This window comes from Pelodiscus sinensis, chromosome 15 (genome assembly GCF_049634645.1).
Source record: "Pelodiscus sinensis isolate JC-2024 chromosome 15, ASM4963464v1, whole genome shotgun sequence".
In the NCBI taxonomy this organism is placed as follows: Eukaryota; Metazoa; Chordata; order Testudines; family Trionychidae; genus Pelodiscus; species Pelodiscus sinensis.
In genome coordinates, this window is record NC_134725.1 from 39,393,252 (window position 1) to 39,413,269 (window position 20,018).

A 20,018-nucleotide genomic window follows, 5' to 3' on the forward strand; every position below is an offset into this window, starting at 1 on the left:
TATTTTTTCTCTACAACTTTGGTATCCCCCCCTTTTTTTCTTCAAAATAATTTTTTTCCTGGAGTTTTTTTTTGGGGCGGGTGGGGGGGGGGGGGGGGGGCGGGTGTTCAGTATTTTTGTTTCAACCATCTGGCAACTCTACCCATGGCACCCTCTTTGTCCGGGTTGCACACTGGGCTGGGCCTATTCCCTTGCAGCGTCCTGCCTGGGCCCTGGCAGCCTTCTCTGGGAGTCCTCCAGCTTGACCCCGTGCTCACCTCTGTGGCCGAGCACCTAGGCTGCAGACTGCCCTGTCTCCGGTGAGCTTCACCTGCCCCTGGTGCAGTGCCTCGCCCCCGTGGGGGACCCTGCTCACTTAGCAGGGCAGGGAGGGGGTCAGGAAGTCTCAGGCAAACAGGCCTCATGCTCAGGAGGGCAAGGTAAAGCCTTGGCCGGGAGCCCCTGGCAGGTGAGAGGCCCCCCGCAGAGGAGCTCCTGTGAGGACGACCGTGGCTTGGCTCCCTTTGCCCCGGGGACGGCGGGTTGAGGAGCCCAGCCTGGAGCTGCTGGGGCACCAAATCCTTGCCCAGAAGGAAGGGACTCAGGGCCTGGGGAAGGCAGAGGAGGGGAAAGGCCTCGCTTAGCCCTGCTGCCAGCTGGGCGCCAGCCATGGGGAGTGCGGCAGAGCTGAGACACCAGGCTTGCTCCTCCTCGGGTTCCACCTTGCTGGGTCCAGCTGCCCCTGCAATGGAGTTATCCAGTGGAGCAGGGCGAGTGCACCACCCAGGAGGCTGGCGCTCTCTGGGGATCCTGCGCCCACCCTCCCTGCCAGCCCGCCCGGGGGTGCCCAGCCCGGCAGTTCCCCTAGAACAGCCATCAGGCTAAGGGCTCTGGGAGCAGGGCTGGGCCTGAATGAGCCCTGGGGAGGATCATTTATCCTCCTCCTTAGCTGCTGACCCAGGCCTGCTCTGCCTGCCGTTTCCATGGCAGCCCAGATGGCTCCTGCAGAAGGGGAACAAGGACCCTCCCGGACTAAGCAGCAGCTGGTGGACGGCGCAGGCCATTCAGCAGCCCACAGATGGGCTGATTAGTCTGAGTTTGTCAGCGGTTCCCTGTCAGTCACTTAGATGGGAGCGATGCAGGATTGCCAAGCCGTGGCCTAGCCCCCCTCACCGGGCACTGCCCCGGGCTTGGCACATGCCTGCCCCGCGTCGGGGGCTCAGCCAGGGGGCAGCCGCAGAGGGGCGGCACCGCACATGGAGCCGGAGGAGCGAAGGTGACTTGGCCGCATTTTCAGCATTAACAATGAATTGGAGCTGCAGCCCTAGCAGCTCGGCTTCGCCTGTGCGCCGGCTGAGGAGAAGACGGGGCGGAGTTTGCATGGTAATCTCTCACCCAGGGAGTCTCCCTCTTTCTCTCCAAAGCTCCAGCACAAAGACGCTTGTACGGTGGCCAGCTTCTTGCCCAGCCTGGGGGCCCTGCACCGTGGTTTCTCATGGCAATCAGGTGAGGCTGCTCTTCTCTTGGGTTTCTCTTTTGTGCCATTGGTGCCAGCTGTCTGTCGGGGGGTGTCTGTCTGCCTCCAGAGCTCCTCAGCCTAGAGGGGTAGTGTGTGCACAGAGAGCCGCCGATACACAGGTGTGGATAAAACTCCGTGCAGAAACCAGAGGGGGATCCTTCTGCGGCTGCTCCCTAGCAAATGGGGAGGTAGTCTTGGAAAGGGGCCAGCGGGACTGTCATCACCCAAAATGTCCCTTCGGTTCCCTCCTATTTCCCATCTATCTCTGACTCATTCCGGACAGGGAAATGGATGCCGTGGCAAAGGGCACCCTCTGCCTTCGCTGAGTCCTTTGTGCAGGGCAATTATCAGCTCTTAGTTGTCATTGCTTTTGCCTAAATGCATTACTAGCCCTGTCTACTGGGAGGCCCTTCTGAACAATAGGCAGGTGCTGAGCAGAGGCAGGGCTCCGTTGTCAGCGCTGAGCAGCTGAGGTCCCCTATTAACTGATATGCCACTTGTTTGTATTTTCTTTCCAGAAGCATCTTTTTTGACCCATGTCAAGTTTAGGGCTTAAGACAGGTAAATGGAACCAACCGTGCATAATTTCCAGTGCTCCCGGAAGGGAATGCAATAAAATCCTGGCTTCATTCTCTGCCTTTAAATCACCATTTTTCTGTAAGACATGTGAAGAAGGAGCCATTCCAAGGGGGACAGGGTTGCGGAAAAGGACAGAGAAAGCCTAGCCTGTCAGTGACACACTAGTGTATCTGGTCTTGTTGGCAAAGAGTTAACTTGATAGAGGAGACCCTAGAATAGTTTGAGGTGCCATTTGCACATCTATTATCGCTCTGCCGCTGTTTGCATGGGAATATCTACCCCAACCCTGACAATCAAGGCAAGACTAGAAATAATGGGATATTTTATTCCTAGCAACTTCTCAACCCCCCCAAGGAATGCCCCTGATCTGCCTCTCTGAAAAATACATCAAATGCAATCTAACACAATAGGCAAAGGAAGGCTTGCTCAGAGACGGATTCAGCCACTTCAGGGCTATGTCTACACTGGTGGGTTCTTGTGCAAGAACTCTTGCGCAAGAACACGTCCACACTGCCATGTGCTTTTGCGCAAGAGCATCTATGGCACTGTGGACACTCTCTTGTACAAGAAAGCTCTGATGGCCATTATATCCGTAGGGCTTTCTTGTGCAAGAAACCTCGGCTGCATGTCCATGTTGCCCTCTTGTGCAAGAGCGAGCGGGCTGTGTGGACGCACTGCGGGTTCTTGCGCAAGAATGGCCGTTCTTGCTCAAGAACCCACCAGTGTAGACATAACCCAGGAGTGCAGTAGCTAACACCTGAATTTAGAGTGAGGGGCCACACCCAGACGCAGATGCTATAGAGCAGCCCAGAATGCCCAGAACTTTGCATCTTAGTCACTTACATGCCACAATGGTTTACTCAGCCCTGAGGTTCTTGCCCCACTCTGCTGTTATATGCAGTTCAACTCATCACACATGCCGCTCATGGGACATGCCTCGCGTAGGGTGGACTCTTGTCCCTTTGTGTGCTCTGCTCCGACCCAGTGCAAAGCTGGGATCATTCCTGGCTCCCCACGGATTCGCTTATCCCTGGCTTAACCTGAACAATATGGCAGCTGCATTTTCAAATCTACAGCCTCCGCACATGCTAGGCTAGTGAATGCTCCCTGCAGCCAATGTATATAGAAGCCTACAGACAGCCCCAGGCTACAACCAGAACTTACAGTTCAGTGATGCACAAAGCTCACATTTTGCTAACAGCCCCCGGCACACTGCCATTCATTCTCTCCACTCTGTTCCCAGAAACACACCCCATTTGTGATAATGGCAATCATAATAACTAACTGACCCAAGGAACTCCTTGGAAACTGTCCTGCAGGTGTCCCTGTCTATTTCCAATGGGATTGGTATGTTAATACTGGTTTTGAACACAACCCTTTAACAAAATCTGAATCTAATGACTGTGGTCAGCTGACTGCATGTCAGACCTGTCCAAAGGTGGGGGCCAGCTGTAAAGCCTTTTCTGTAATGCCATTGAAGAAAGATCTCATAAAACTGAGATCAGAATCTGCCCCAATCTCTCTCTAGCTTTTGATGTTACCAAGAGTATAAAGATTTCAAATAGTGCCTGGGGCCGGACAGGGTAAGATATTACCATTTGAAATGGGTAATTGTTTAGCATGGACTTTCTAAGCCCTCCTTCACTGTCGCCACACACCCACACACACATCCCTGTGTAATTCACACACACACACACACACACACACACACACACACACACACACACACACACACACACACACACACACAGCTGTGTATGTGCATGAGCCCCAGGGTGCCCTGAACTGAAAATCTGGGAGGACTCCCTTGTAACAGAAGCTGCACAGGGATAGGGTTGATTTCCTAGGAGTTAGATTATGCCCCAGTGACTAACATCCCCACATGTGACCCGTGTGCTGGTTCCCAATGGAGCGCTGCTCTGGCTTTGCCTCCTATGGACACAGAGAGGAAGCAGGTCCATTTTCAGCATCCCTTGGGACACAGTGTAACCAAATATGCTGCAGGGGGTCTCAGCTTTCTGCCCTGCCCACAGCACACAGAGTGCAAATGTACAGATATGTTGGAAGTGGTCAAAACACCTGACTGCACTCACAAAGCATGGGTTTTTTTTTTTGGTGCAAAAAAGAAACATTTTTTGATGAAAAATTGAATTGAAAAAATTGAAATTTTGAAGATATGTGCCAACTTTAAAAATGTAGTCAGCCCTGAACACAACATACGTGTGCACACACTCACCTGAGGTAGGGAAGAAGCTAAAATCTAGACAGCAGCAGCAAATGGAGATGCACAGGCTATCTCAGACTGGTTCCAGATGCTTCCTCCCATTTTCCAGGCAGATAATCAGATTTTGTACCAATTCCACCACCCAGAATAAGGTCCGGCTCCCAATTTGGGATGGGGGCATGCATTGTTCCTTTTATTACATCTGTGATAGGTGAATCACTGCAGCCCAGCCCCTGTAGGTAACATTGGGAGAAGCCCCCAGAGGAAGGCGTGGCCATGGGTTCTGGATCATGGCACAAGAGGTCAGGGGCTCCAGCCCAGAGAGGGGCTAGCTTGCTGTCTGCGAGATGCTCCTAGTGTCTGGGAATCCTCTCCTTCTACTCAAGCGGTGTCCTGCCCCTCCTGTGGGGCGTACCGTGCAGCTGGACAGCAGGGAGCGCTCTGCATTGCTGTCCACCCTGCCTCAGAGCTGCCTGCCCCAAGTTAGCACTGGTTCTGCCCTCATCGTCTCGCCTTCTGGATTTAAAGCTGGCCCTTTAAGTCATGAATGGAAGCCAGCACAGCCAGCGTGAGTGTCCCACCAAGCCCGGCTCTGACACTGCACACACCCCTGACAGAAGCCATTTTGAATGAAGAGGCTTTGATCACATGAGGCAGCAAGTGACTGCAGAAAGCCAGTGGCTGGCTGGGTTCTGCATGCCCTAGCCCCAGAGATGCCGGAGTAATGGGGCTCCTTGGAGGGAGCCTGCATGCAAGCCTGGATGGAGCCACTAGCAACCCCTTTCCTAGTCTAGTCATGCCTCTGTTATCATGCTTTCACCTAGCTTGGGGCTGGGGGAGGGTGAATCCACAGGATCAAAGTCCATCGGTTTCTGTCTGCAGGGACAGCCAGTGAGGGGGGATCTTTCTGCAGCCAGGTGAGGCTCTGCAGCTTTCCCAGAAAGCACCTTGTTCGGAAAAGGGGCCTACAATCCCAGTGCCAGGAATGCATGCCAGCACAGCCCAGGGACAGGGTGCTCTGCCAGTCTCCTCTGAGCCTCTGTTTGCCAAATACGCTCCTGCTGGGCTATGTGTTAGTGCTTCCCTTTGGTGCCATCTGTGCCACCTGGGACCGGGGCACTTGGGATCTGGGGACTGTGGAGGGTGCTGCATGCTGTTCTCTTTTGCTGCGTTGGATGCTTTCTTTTGCAGTGGCTAATGACTGATCTGAGGTCTGTTCACACACAGTCCCCTGTGTGGCTGGAGTGGCAAGGCAAGATGGGGGGCTCTTTGACAGCGCTCTTGTAGCCAGTGGCGCCAGGTAGGACATGGGGTGGTCCGCACGCTGTAGCATGAGGATGCAGCTGGCAGGTGCACATGGGGTGGCCAGGCTCTCAGAAGGCAACACAAGGCCTAGGCACTGCTTGGGACTGACCACGGCCTGGCAAAGGCCTGAGGAGAGTCCCATAATGGCGAGAAATGCCCGCTGAGTGACCCAGGGTGATGGGTAGCCCTTCCCACAGAGGCAAAAGCCTGAGGCAAAGCACTTCCCAGCATGAGGAGATGGACTCCCCTTTATTCAGCTCTGGTGAGGCCACACCTGGAGTATTGCATCCTGTTCTGGGTCCCCCACTACAAAAAGGATGTGAACACATTGGAGAGGGTCCAGCGCAGGGCAACCAAAATGATTAGGGGGCTGGAGCACACGACCTACGAAGAGAAGCTTTGGGTTTGTTTAGTCTGCAGAAGCGAAGAGTGAGGGGGGATTTGATAGCAGCCTTCAACTTCCTGAAGGGGGGTTCCAAAGAGGATGGAGAGAGGCTGTTCTCAGTGGGGGCAGATAGCAGAACAAGGAGCAATGGTCTCAAGTTACAGTGGGGGAGGTCTAGGTTGAATATGAGGAAAAACTGTTTCCCTAGGCGGGTGGTGAAGCACTGGAATGGGTTCCCTAGGGAGATGGTGGAATCTCCATCCCTAGAGGTTTCTAAGACTTGGCTTAACAAAACCCTGGCTAGGTTGATTGAGTTGGGCAGGGGGCTGGACTCGATGACCCCCTGAGGTCTCTTCCAGCCCTAGGATTCTAGGATTCTATGATGTGTAGGGTGGGGCTGCACTTCCCAAACGCCCGTCAGCCTGGCAGCTTAACTGTAAGCCACCTGGCTGCACTGAGGCCCTTATAAGCTGCCCCTTTAATATATCAGGTGGTCTGGGGGTACCACTGTGAGGGGCAAATAAGGGTGAACTGCTCAGAACCAGAGCTGCCTACAGCCCAAAACTGGGGTCCTTCTCTACCAAACCAGTCACACAGAGCACTTCAGCTGCCACCCTGGTCAGCAAGGAGTCACACATGTAATCCCCTCAGACACTACAGCTTTACCTGGGCCACAACCAGCACCACACCTTACACAGGTGAGAGGTTATAAACCCATCTCGCCAACTCCGAACTGGCTCTCCCAGTCCCAAAGGACCAGTCACAGTCCCAGGTCAATTTATATCTCAGATCCTACCCAAAAGAGCACACTGGGCCAGTCCTTTAGCATCTAACATCTAAAGGTTTATTAATAAAAGAGAGAAAAGGCTGAGAGTAGGATAGAAAACACATTCCACACATCAATCCCCAAGTGCTTGATGAAGGCTTTTAGCAGAGGTGTCACAAACTGCCAACTTAAAAATCTCTGGAGTGCATCTTACGTCAGGATGGGTCAGAAATGCTTCCAGGCCCTCTGCTTCTGGAGCGGAGGTCAGGAGTGAAGACAAAGATGGAGGCACCCCCAGGATCCTTTTATACTGTTGCCCGTGCAGAGGGAAGTGCATTGTTCTCCTGTGCGAAGGTACCTCCCAAAATGGAGACGATCACATGATCAGCTAACCTGCCCATGTTCTTTTTAGGCCAGGGGCCAGTGTGTACTCCTCAGGTGCTTATTGGGAACACATAAGAGCCAGTGTCCATGCAGCAGAGCTATTCACTGTGTCGCCACCACTCACAATAGGAGGTTGGCACCTACTGCTGTCTCCTAGGCAGAACACATTTAAAATAAAAGCACAGAGCCCACATTCATAACTTTACATACGAAAATCATACATGCCTATGAGTAGCATAAATGGAATCAACAGAGCGTACGCTGTGACTAGACACCTCATTTGGCCCCCGTGGCCCAAAATTTGGGACAAACACACAACTGGGGGTGCAGCAATGATCTGCATTTTCCTATTAAAACCCAATAATCATACACCCCTGTCCAGCCTTTTTCCTAGGCTTGCTCTGAGCAGGCCTCGAAGTCTGGACAGGACTGAGCATGGGGCTGGGCCACATCAGCATCTCTCAGCTCTGCAGCCTCTCAGGGTCACTCCCCTTTGCAGCCTGGACCATCTCTGCCACCTGATTCTGAAGCTCCTGGGGCCTGCCTTGGGGTGCCGAGAGTCATGAGCTGCCCCGGAAAGCTCTCTGAGGGTGGTGTAGGCCAGAGAAAGCCGGGACTCTGCTGCAGAGGGTGGCCTGATACTGCACAGACAGGGAGGAAGTAGCAGGGCAACTAACAGCTTATTTGCCTTCTTTGCAGAGACGCCGTCTGCCTGAGGGACGCTCCGTCTAGTTCCCCAGCAGGATTCAAGAGTCCTGGTGAGCCGATGGACACACCATGGAGGTGCCCTGGAAAGGAAGGGGTTGGAGTGAGTCCTAGCACCTCTGACTAGCACCATAGGAAGCTGGTTCCTGTTCTTTGCCGTACATCCCTAGGAGCCAGTGTGGCTCCCGAGAGGGTCACACTGACTGGGAGGCCATGAGGCAGTCTGCAGGGGGCTGCGGGAGCAGCGTGGACTGGACACGGCTGCGGATGTGTCCTAATGCTGACACCTGGAAGATGTGAGACCGGCAAGCGCCACATGCTGGCCTGTGTGTGTAGATTGCCCGACGAGCAGAGGCTCAAGTGCACAGAGGTAGATGGCTTGCAGTGGGAGAGGGCTGCGGGCCAGAGCATGGCTAAGGCTAGCTCTGCGTCAGCTGGGCTTGCTTGTCATGGTCTCTCTGTGAGCCAGGGCACATGCTGTGTCGATGCTGCATCTCTGCCACAGCAAACCCTGGGGAACGTTTTAGACACTTACAAATTGGGGTGAGGCCAAAGCACTTCCTGCTTGTCTGAAACCTTCCCCTGGAAAGAGGACAGATGGCCACTGGGGTTAGCGTTGGTGCAGGCTACTTCATTTGCCTGGTCTGTGTTAATGATGGTGCTTAGCCTTTCTGGCTTGCCCAAGGTGCTCTCCAAACCCAAGTGATGTGCCGTGCACATGTGTGTGTGTGAACCGAGGTGCCAGCTGGCCATGGGGGTAGCTCTGGAAATTATGAATGGGAAACGTGGAGGTGCTTAAGGAAGAAGTTCACCCTACTGACCCTTGGTCACTGGCTCCTACTGGGACTTCTCTGCTTCAGGGAATGGTGCTGAGCGAGGTAGCAGTGGAGGGGGCCTCGGCATTTCCCTGAGCCCCTGGTGATTGTGTGCATGATCTCCTCGTGTCAGCATGATAGCTAGGGGCCCGAGGGAGCCTGGGTGGCCCTGCTACTGTGTGTACATTGTCTCTATTGCTGTAGCCGACGTTCCGGGGCTTTTCTCTGCCTTGCCCATCCCGCACATCTGGTCTCAAGGATTGTGCTCTCAGGGGGATTGGTTTGTCCCCAATGCCTGCCTGAGGGATGTGTTTAAAAACCAGGAATAATGTGGAGCACCCAGGAGGGAATGCTGCCTCTCAGAGCTCCCGAGCCACATTCCCCCTCACCATGCTAAGCAAGCACCGCCTTCTCCTGGTAAATGGAACGACTTTCCTGCTCCAGGAGATGGGTGGAACATGCCCCAGCCAAGTCAGGGAGCAGCCTCTGCAGGTGGGGCGTTGTGGTGGGACTTGCATGTGTAATTCTTTGAGCAAGATTAGATGCAGGTGTGGTCCTGTTCAGTGAGGTGCTCTCTGAGGAGTGAACATGGAGGGCCTCATGCCAGGGAGCTTGCATCGGGCTCATTTGATTGTACCCCTGTGTGGCAGCAGCACTTTGCTTCCCATCCCTGAGATATTCCTTAGAGCACTCAACATCATCTCATCTGAGGAAGTGGGTTTTGCCCATGGAAGCTCATGATTCTATATATTTTGGTTAGTCTCTCAGGTGCCACTGGACTGCTCACTGTTTTTAAAGTTACTGCCTAACAAGGCTACCCTTCTGAGATCCTCTGTGCATGTGACAGCTGGAGCCCACCTTAGCTGGGAACTTTCTGTTTCTGCTTCACAGCTACAGTTAGCCTCTTCCGGTTGTTCCCTGCGCATGTTGCAGATACTCTCCAGCCAAGGTCTCCTCAATACATGGAGGCCGCTGTCAGGCTGTAGGGGAGAGCCAAAAGCAAGATCTCCACTTTTCTTTGCAGTTCCCTGCTTATGACAGAAGCATCTCTGACCCGGACAGAAATATTTTTGTGTCTCCCATAGTCCAGCTGCAGCTGATGTGCTGCAACCTAATGGCTTTTGTCCCGGTCATCAGCTTAGTGCAGTTTCACAGCGTTCTCCTAACCCTGCTTCCCATTTCCTTTCTCTGCTTCTTCCTGCCCTCTGCAGCTCAGTGGAGCAGACGCATTTTGCTCAGTTGGGCTGGCCAGCTAAACAGCTTGGCCTCTGTGGGCCCGTCTACATTGCCTGTGGCACTGAGCCTCTGAGACCAAGGCAACCGGCTCCGGCTGCTGTGCAGAACACAGCTGTGCTGCTGTTGTGGCATGGGTGCTGAAGTGTTAAGCTGCAGCCTGAGATACCACCTCCATGCCCTGACTAGACAGCTATCCTGAGGGTGCCAGTGCAAGGCCCAGCAAACCAGGCTAGTGGCTCGCTGCTCCAGGGGGGCCAGATGTACGTGAACAGCCTGACTCTTGCCTGCCCTCGCGCGGTGGGTGTGACCCCTCCCATCGAGTGCAAGTGAGGGGAACATGCTGGCTCGGTAGCCACACAGACATGTTCTGCACAGGCATGCATCGCAGCTGGCAGTACCAAGTGTGCACCTAGGGCAGGACGGTGCTATGTGGAGCTGCCCCTGGCCTACGACAGCAGTGCAGGCTACCACGCAAGGAGGAACATCCCTCACCCGCAAATGGGACTAACTGGTTTACGGTTGCTACTCATACACTGTGCATGCCTATTACTGTGCAAAGTTATTAACATGCTAACCCAGGAAGACCTCCCTGCTCTCACAGAATCTGCCCCCACCCCAAAGTCCTGCTATTGACACTGGTATGTTGAGTAAGTCACTTGACAATGAACTAACTCACTAACTGGTGCTAACGCATGCTTTACTAACCGGTTTTGGTTCACTTTCTACTAACCGGGACCACACACGTGGCCTTTAAAGGGGAATGGAAAAGCCGGGGTAAATACGCCTGCAAAGAAGCCATTCATCTTGCTGCACCTGCAACCGAATCTCTGTGCAGAGTCAAACCTTAGAAACACAGCGTGGGAATTTGTGGGGAGCTGCTCCCCTATGGACCTGCCAGGGCTGGAGTGCAGGATCTTGTCTTTCCCCAGCAGCACAGTAGTGCTCCAGGGACACTGGCATGCAGAGGTTTGCTGTGCTATCTGTGCTAGAACTCTCACAGAGTAAAGACAGAATCTGCTTTACTGGTCTTGGCAGGTAACTAGAGGAAGGGCTGGTTTTCCAGAGGCATTTCTGATTGTAATGCTGAAATCTGCATCTGGATTCTGCTGCTGACTAGGGATCCTAGAATGGCTTTAGTGACAAAAGCTTTTCAGTTCCCTTTTAAGTCACCAGATCTCTCTCTCCCCTGATACTAACACATTTCTGACTTGAATTAAACAAGCTAACCTTTTCTGCTTTTCTCTCCATTTCTCTTTCCTAGTATGTATGTTCTGCACCTGAACTAAGATACACTCTCTGATTGTGACATGTGGCACTTTACTAACTGCTTGAGCTAATCTCTTAGTTGTTTCTCTCTGCTACTAACATACATTCTTGGCTCTTTAACTTTCTGATGATGCTCTTCACCATGAGGAATGAACAGGCTTTACCCCACCCATGTAACAGATCCCTATGAATGCAACCCTCCTATATCATTCTGCTGGCCTTGTCTTCAGTGCTGCTGAATATGTTTAGCTCCCATTCAGTGCAATGAGAAAGGAAGACGCTCGGCAGTTTTGAATATTAGGCCATGCTTTTTCAATCCACTTTATGAGGCTCAGAGGAAACAATGTTCTTCCCAGGCTTTCTAATGCGGCTTGGAGTGGCATGTTTCACTCTCTGGTGGGTCACTTTGTAATGGGAACGTGCCAGAAGGCCCAGTGAAGCCAGTTAGCAGAGAGACCTGGTTAAACAGCAGTTACAGCGGCAATCCCCATCCGCATCGCAGACTCTTGAAGTGTGTGGGATGCTCATTCTTCTGTCATTGGGAACGGCCTTCACAATAGCCACAGTGCCTCTGATAGGCTGGAGCTTTTGGGCAGACATGGGGCATCCCCAGGATTCAGTTTCCTTGTATGGCCACAGTTTCCTTTTTGGCCATGATACACGTGGAAAGCAGCTGCTAACAGCGGGCATCGTAATATTTACATTAACCCGAGAGGTGAGAGGCAGGGAGAGGGACAGGCCTTTTTGTTTAGAGGGGAAATCTGCCCATTGAGATGGGTGTTTAATATATTTTATGATGTGCTCGCTTCGGGGCTAGTCGGGAGGTCTTTGTTCAGCTTTAACTCTGCCTGTAGAGGTTGCATTCCTGTTGCCTTCACAAGGAGTTTGCTAAACCAGGAATATCCTCTTACCTAACCATGCATCCCCTCACAGCGGCTTGTAGTAACAACAGCCCTAACAGGACTATCCTAACCCTGGCATGTCCTTTTAACTACACTTAGGAATCATTAAAAAAGGGATAGAGAATAAGACAGAATATCTTATTGTCCTTATATAAATCCATGGTACGACCACATCTTGAATACTGAGTACAGATGTGGTCACCTCATCTCAAAAAAGATATTTTGGCACTGGAAAAGGTTCAGAGAAGAGCAACAAAAATGATGAGGGGTTTGGAACGGGTCCCATATGAGGAGAGATTAAAGAGACTGGGACTTTTCAGCTTAGAAAAGAGGAGACTACCGGAGGATATTATAGAGGTCTGACTGGTATGGAGAAAGTGAATAAGGAAAAGTTATTTACTTATTCCCATAACATAAGAACTAGGAGTCACCAAATGAAAGTAATAGGCAGCAGGTTTAAAACAAACAAAAGGAAGTTTTTCTTCACTCAGTGCACAGTCAACCTGTGGAACTCCTTGCCAGAGGATGTTGTGAAGACCAGGACTTTAACAGGGTTCAAATAAAAGCTAAATATAAATTCCTAGAGGATAGGTCTCTCAATGGCTGTTAGCCAGGTGTCCCTAGACCCTGTTTGTCAGAAGCTGGGATTGGGTGATAGGGGAAGGATCACTTAAAGATTCCTTGTTCTGGTCACTCCCTCGGGGGCACCTGGCATTGGCCACTGGTGGCAGACAGGACACTGGGCTGGATGGACCTTTGGTCTGGCCCAGTCTGGCTGTTCTTACTTTCTTATGTCCTTAAATACTGATGGCAAAGGCCCCGTACCCAGATCAGTCAGTGATAAGAGATGGATTGGGACTGTCTTGTCTGTAACCACCCAAAATGCTGTGCATGAAGCCTGCATGTCGTGGGGGGGGGTCCTTCTTGGTGCCTCAGTGAGGTTCCAGCGGGAAGAGCACAGTGACTCCAGGGCCGTGTGGGGAGCTCCTGAGAAAAGGAGCTGCGCAGGTGATGGGGTGTTCCCCTAGCCTGGGAGCAGTGCCTGTGGGCAGAGGTCAGAGAGCTCTGGAGGAAGGTGGCAAGTGTGAGGGAGGGTGCAGTGAGAACAAGGAGGGGGACTGGGCAGAGAGGAGAATGGATCCAGTCCGTGGGCAGAGTGGGAGCAGATGCAGTTCGTCACTAGGTTCCCAACCAGACTGTCCCTGTTCACTCTGCTGCTGGCTCCCTGGGCGGAGTGTGCTTGTTCTGTGCATCTCAGCATGGCCAAAGGCTAAACATGAGAGCCGCTCCTTGAGCCCCTCCTCTCGGCAGTTGGGCTGCAGTGCTCACAGCAGGAGAGCGTGTGCCCAGATGGACAGATAGGTGCACTTTGCAGCCAGGAGCAAACTCTTGGTCTCCAAGTGTGGGGCCAAGAGCAGCACTGCTCAAGTGTTTCCTAGAACTGGCCTGTCATTGGTCTGAACCTTTCCCTCACTTGTGCACACTAACCCTGAGACAGTCCGGTGCTAATCCCTTCTCTCTGCCTGGCTTGCTGTCTGACGACTAACAGCTGGTCTACTTTGAGCTGAGACGTGTAGCTGGACAAGGACCCTCAGCATGAATCAGTCTTTATGCAAGTTTATTGCCTCTTTCTGTAGACACCTCCCTGCCTTTCACCTGTGTGTGTTTCTGTACTAACCACCACGGCCAGTTCCCTGCAGTCTGCTATTAACTCACAGCTTGGGGTCCTGCAGTTAACCTGGCTGCCTCCTCTTGACTAGCATGCCAGGTCTGTAGGTGGCAGTGACGGGGTTGGGGTATTTTTCCCTGACATGATAACTAGTCAGGAGGCTGTCAGGCTCTTTCTACTCCCTGATTTATTCACATGCTAAAACCTGTCAGGGCTGGAGCCTTGTTCTGTGTGCGTCTGTGGAGAATGGGATGTGATGGGGCCAAATTGAGGGGAAGAGTCTGACGGGAGGGAGTGCTGCTGGGGGAAGAGTAGTTGGCTGCCTTGGATCAGAGCGATGCAGGATTGACCAGCCCATCAGGGAAGAGGGTGGAAAGCAGTGGTGTGGACAGTGCATCCTGGAAAAGGAGGACACGTGGGCCTGGCCTGGGCACAGTGAGGCTGGCACAGAGCAGCTGAGCTAGGTTAGGTCAGGGTGATCTGGCTCAGGGCCTGGCAGAGAAAGCAAAACCTTCCTATTCTGGAGGCAATAATGTGGCAACTAGGGATCCAGCGTTTTAGCCTCAGTGGTATCCAAAGCAGGCCCATGCCCCATCCTGCGGGCTGCCACTCTTCCAGCCCAGCCCTCACTTTGTTTTGAGACCTGAGCCTTGCCCAGGGCTCATGAACTAACCAGTCTGCTAGGCACCGGGGCTAAAAAGCTGGAGTTGCTCTTCCCAGGAGATGTGTGGCACATTGAGTCCAACAGTCCAAACCTGTGTCTGTGCCAACCCCTGCTGGGTTTGACATTGGAATTGTCTCTGCTTTCGCCAGGGCCCCTCCTCTTCTGGTTTGTTAGTGACACACGCTGGAGCCCTGGGTCATGAGGGGTCAGAGCTGCTGGCAAGGCGGCAGGCTCCATAGAAGGGCACTTGTGATTCTCTGCAGCCTGCTTCTGTCTGCACGGCTGGCTGCTTGCTCACCACCGGGCAGTGATGCAGGCTGGGGACGGGGGTGCAGGGAAGAGTTCTTACAGATTGGGCGGCTGGGTTCTGCTCCTTGTGGCTGCAGATGTTCCCTGCCTGGCACCTGGGGTGCCCTTTGGCTTCCCTCCTCTGGCTTGGCAGGGGACAGGGATTTGCCTCCCAGCTGTGATTCTGCAGCGACTTCAGGGGCCTGGCAGAACAAGGGAACAAGGTCTCCAGCAGCTGCCTGCTCCAGACCCACTGCTTCTTGGCCCTCCTGAGGGGGTCCAAGGCAGGGCTCTCCCGTTTCCCTCCAGGGGCTATGGGATCTGCGCCCAGGGCACAGATTAGAGATGAAGGGGATGTGGGCATGACCAGCCTTTGGCCCGGTGCCGGGCAGCACACGAGGGGACCGGAGAGGAGAGCAGTGTGGCTGACGTACAAGAGGAAGTGAAAACCTGTAGCTAAGGGGAGGAATGGCAGGAGCCCCCTAGAGTTGGCCCTCTGAGTGGAGAGGTAGGGAGGGGATGATTGAGGGGGCCAGGGTGCATGCAAGATCAAGAGAGCTGGGCCAGGCAGTGGTGGTGCCTTGTGGAGCCGTGTCCCGGGGCAGACCTTCGGCAAGGCAGGGACTAGCTGGCCTAGCAGCACTTCCAGCTTGAACGTCGGGGAGCAGGGTGCCCAGGCTGGCCTGGTTTTAGATCCAAGGCGGGGCTATCTCTGGTGAGGGTGGCTGGTGCCGTTCCCCACGGGTCCAATCATACCTGGAGTCACTGCAGCAATGGCAGCCCCCCCCCATGACCTGATGCTCACCACCGTGGATTAGATGTAGTGCTCCCTCTGCGTCAGTGTGCTGTGTCGCACGGCTCTGGGAGCAGCCAGTGGTGGACTAGGCTGGGCAGCTTCCATGGGCGCCCCTCACTGCCAGTGGGGCACTTGGGCCAGGTACATCTGACTGCTGAGGGAAGCAGGACCCAGCCTAGAAGGGACATTTGTCTGCACGTGTGCACCAAGTCCTGTGCTCCTGGGTAAGAGCTGGGCCAGGTGACGGCCCCCGGGACGGCCCCTCTCCTCTGCCCTACAATGGCTGTGGGCAGCCCGAGGGCCAGAGGCACCAGGGTTGAGGACAGCAGCTGGGGCTTGTGGAGAAGTAGCCAGAGCTTGTCTGGAAGGGTTGCCTAGGTTCATGGAGCACTGGCAGAGCCTCGGCTGAGCTGCTGGAGACAGCTCCAGTAGCAGGCGCCCGTTGCCAGCTGCGTAGGGTGTGCCCTGCAGGGAGCAGGACAAGGGGGGATGGAGGGAGCTGGACCCAGCTTGGGTTTCACTGATCCTAAGGGCAACCCTCCCAGGGGCTGCCCCGCACAGCATGTGTGCCTACTGGCGGTGCACATCGCATATGCCTTGGTGTGTGCATGTGGGTCCGTGAGTTCAATGGACCCTGTGTGTGTTTCTGTGTGTATGGCTCTGTGTGTGTGCATGTGTGAGGATGTCTCTGATGGTTCTATGTATCTGCGTGTGCAATGGGTGGGTATGTGTGTATCTGTGATGGCTCTGTGTGTGTGTGTGTGTGTGTGTGTGTGTGTGTGTGTGTGTGTGTGTGTGTGTGTGTGTGTACTGCCACCAAGGGTCTGCCATGAGCACGCTGCACATGCTGGGAATGGAGACCATCTCTGTGGGAATGGCTGCGTACACTAACAGCGGGCTTGCCTGAATGGTTCAGATATGATTGTCCTTATTCACTGGCCTGGAACCTAGTTCACAAGAGGTGGGCCACACTAACATCTAGGAGCAGCAGTGAGGCAAAGGGGGTGGTGGGGAAACGAGAAGCAAAGCTGTCGTATTCCAACGCAAGGCACGGCCACAGAGCAGAGAGGAGCACAGGTTAGATGAGGCTTCCTAGCTGCAAATGTGGGAAAAGAGGCTAGTATTGCAGTTCCAAAGCAAAAGAATCAAGTGGATTCCACAGACCCTAGGCTGCATGAACTAGAATAATGTTCACGGCCACTAGAATAATGCCTGATCCAACCCTGTCATGAGCCTGAGGCAAATGTTAATTGGAAGATATAAGATTTGGGTTCCATGTATTTTGCTTTCTGCGGCTCTGAGTGCTTGGGCAGGACTGAGTCTGAAAGGGCTGGTGCTTTAGGAGGGCAGGCCGGCTCATGAGCTCTCTAACTCAGGCCTGCATGGGATATGGACACCTCCGGTCACGTCCCCAGAAGCACCCAAACCCTGGAGTCTTGGAGATTTGCCCCCTGCTGTGCATGTCACTTCCCTGGAGAATTAGCTCTGTATAATACTAATGCTGTGAGCACCAGGCCCTGGCCCCCTCCAGCCCAATTGGTCAGAGTGCCCTCCAGCAGCCCAGCCCCACAGGGAATTAACAGCCAGGCAACTTAGCAGGGCCCAACAGGCCAGCACATCCAGTTCAAGGCCCTGCCTGCAGCCCTGACAGACACATGCCTGGGTGGCAGAGAGGGGCTAGGGAGGGACCATCTCACAGCTGGGACTGGCCTTTGCATGGCTCTGGAGAGCAGGCATTTGGCCCCAAGGTGCTGCCTGCAGTGCTGGTAGGCATATAAAGGCTTTGTGAACAGCCCTGGCTGTGTATGTGCCCAGGCTGCCGATGGGCTGTGAAGTCTGCTCTAAACATGTCAACTCTGCAAAGGCCTGTGCTTCCCTGTGTCTTTTGTGGTGTTGTGGTGGGTGTTCCCTGCACAACTCCCTACATGTTCCCTCCCAGCTGGAGGAGCAGAAGGAAGGAAGGAAGGAATCTGCTGCAGCTGGGATGGGGTTGCTGTGTAAGGGCCAGGCCCAGGAGCCTGTACTGTCTGGCCCTGCAATGGCTCTCACTGAAGCTGCAGCGGGAACTGAGGGCGGAGGACCTGCCACCCTGCTGGGCAGTTTGAATCGCAGTCCTGAGGGGCACAACCCACCCCACCAGTCTTGCCAGGCCTACCCCTGTCTCTTAGCGGCAGACCAAGGGCCAGAGCTCTCATGCTCTGACACCCTGTACCCACAGGGCAGGATTGGACCGAGGCAATAAGCCAGACTGGACTGACTAACCCTCAGGGCCCAGGACCTGCCCAGAACCGGTAAGCGTAAGAGAGGATGCAGCCCCAGCAGGCAGCAGGACCGGGCAGGCCAGAGGATCAGCCGTGACTGATCTAGGGTTGGAGCAGCGAGAGACCCGGCCCCTTGGCAGGGGGGAGTGTGTAACCCACCAAGGGCACTCAGCAAGTGCTGGGGGCAGACTCCAGCTCCTGGGGGCCCAGGCCCCGCCTCCAGAGCAGCACACGGGGACATGTGCTCAGCGGAAGCAGTCAGGGCAATCTGTGTCCACAAAGGGACCTTCTCAGCCCTGTCAGCTGATTGGGCAGCGTGGGACCCACTGTGAATGGCTGGTCAGCCCAGTGTGATCCTGCCTCTCCCCCCCCCCCCCCGCATGCTGCCAGGTGGGACATAGCCCCAGCATGGATGCCACTTGCACCTCGTCACACCGGAGGAAAGGGGCCTGTCTGCACCAGCCCGACCTGGGCTGGAATGGGAATGGGCGGGGTGGGGAGCTCCCTAGGAAGTGGGGAGCAGAGGGGCAAGAGCCAGGGAAGGTCACACTGGCTGCCCTACAAGCGAGAAATCTGCAGCAAAGCAAGAGGAGTACACACCACAGGAGAGTGGCATTGCCGGAGGGGTGGGGGTGCTGGCTAGTTGAACCCAGCCCTGGGAAAGTGAAAATCCATCTGCCCCTGCAAACACTGATGATTTGTGATGCTGGAGCACAGAGTGCAGTGTGGGCACAGACACGAGGAGACAGGCCCTGCAACAGAGAGCTGGCTCTCCCCAGAGGCCAGGCACCGAAGAGGACTGGCTTACTGAAAGAAACCCAGAGATGCAGCAACACCCCAAGGTTCCTAGCAAGGCGATGGCAACCTGGAACAACCTACAGGTGTCTGGGCCTCGGCCACTAGGTACCGCTCCTCTGCAGGCTGAGGCTCGTAGTCCAGCCAAGCAGACAGCAAAGTGACTCCTGCTTCCCAATTCCTGGGTCTATCCTGCCCTGACTCTGCCCCCACTTAGCAGGGGGCATATGAGCTTTACGCAGCTGGGCACTGGTGGCTCCAAACAATAGCACCAACAGCACGACGCTCCTGTACCAGCCCCTGGGACATTCGTGTGTGGTTACAACTGGAACTGCAATCAGCAATGTCCCCAGAGTCTGCCCCATATGCCTGGAGCCTGTCTTGCCTGTCCCATACACCTGGAGCCTGCCCCCATGTTCCCAGGGCCTACCCCATATGCCTGGAGCCTACCCCTATGTTCCCAGGGCCTGCCTCATATGCCTGGAGCCTAACCCACCTGTCCCATACACCTGGAGCCTGCTCCCATGCCCCCAGGGCCTGTCCCATACGCCTGGAGCTTGCCTCACCTGCCCTGTACACCTGGAGCCTGCCCCCATGTCCCCAGGGCCTGCCTCATACACCTGGAGCCTGCCCCCATGTCCCCAGGGCCTGCCTCATACACCTGGAGTCAGTCCTGCCTGCCCCACACACTGGGAGCCTGCCTCCATGCCCCAGGGCCTCTCCCATGCTATCCCTCCCTACTCCCGTGTGTCAGGCCTGTCCCATGCCTGGTGCCATGTGAAGCCAGTAGTGTCTGTGATGCCGGGATCAGCAATGTACTGGCTATAATACACCCACAAAGCCACTCAGGGAAGCTCATATTTATGGTGGCCAGTTTGAGCTCTTCTGGGCCACCTCCAGGACAGTGATTGCTCCCTCTGGTGGCTTCCTGTGTCTCTGGCCAGGAACAGGCCCACCGAGGTGTCCAGTCTACTCCAGCACCTGGCAGTGGCAGTAAGGGGCCAGACGCAGCCATTGCCATGTCCCATCCCCAGAATATCCCCGGGGCCAGGCCATGGCTGCACTCCTGTAGGGATGTATGGAAGGGTATCAAACTCTGCTTTGCAGCAGGGAGCAGAAGCTCCCTGCAAATGAGGTGCTGGGACTGGAGGTGGACTGAGGGGAGGTCAGAGATGCAGCCCAAGGGGGAGGCAGTTGTCTCTGGGCCAAGCAGGAGGGCCCCAGGGGTTCCAACTTTCTCCAGGGTCTGTTCCTGTCCCTCTGAATCCCACTATAACTTCTCTACTCACCCCATCCTGCTGGATGTGCACAAGGTCGTATAGGGGTTGCAGGAACATTTGCATTACAGGGGCACTAGTCCCCTGGTCCCTCTGCTGCTGCCCTTGGTTTGATTTCCCTGGCTGTGTCTAGACTGCATCCCTTTTCCGTAAAAGGGATGCAAATTAGACACATCGCAATTGCAAATGAAGCGGGGATTTTA

The 20,018-nt window shown here is 54.6% G+C and overlaps 1 long non-coding RNA gene across 2 annotated transcripts; it reads left to right on the top strand.

Moving 5' to 3' along the window:
- The first annotated feature begins 1,075 nt into the window (after positions 1 to 1,075).
- Positions 1,076 to 17,346, top strand: LOC106732985 (uncharacterized). 2 transcript variants are annotated; one of them, XR_012896037.1, is made up of 3 exons: positions 1,076 to 1,255; positions 1,404 to 5,601; positions 7,841 to 17,346. It is a non-coding gene; the product is annotated as an uncharacterized LOC106732985 (long non-coding RNA). The 2 variants fall into 2 exon arrangements; XR_012896036.1 differs by having other exon boundaries at positions 1,076 to 5,601.
- Positions 17,347 to 20,018: the final 2,672 nt, after the last annotated feature.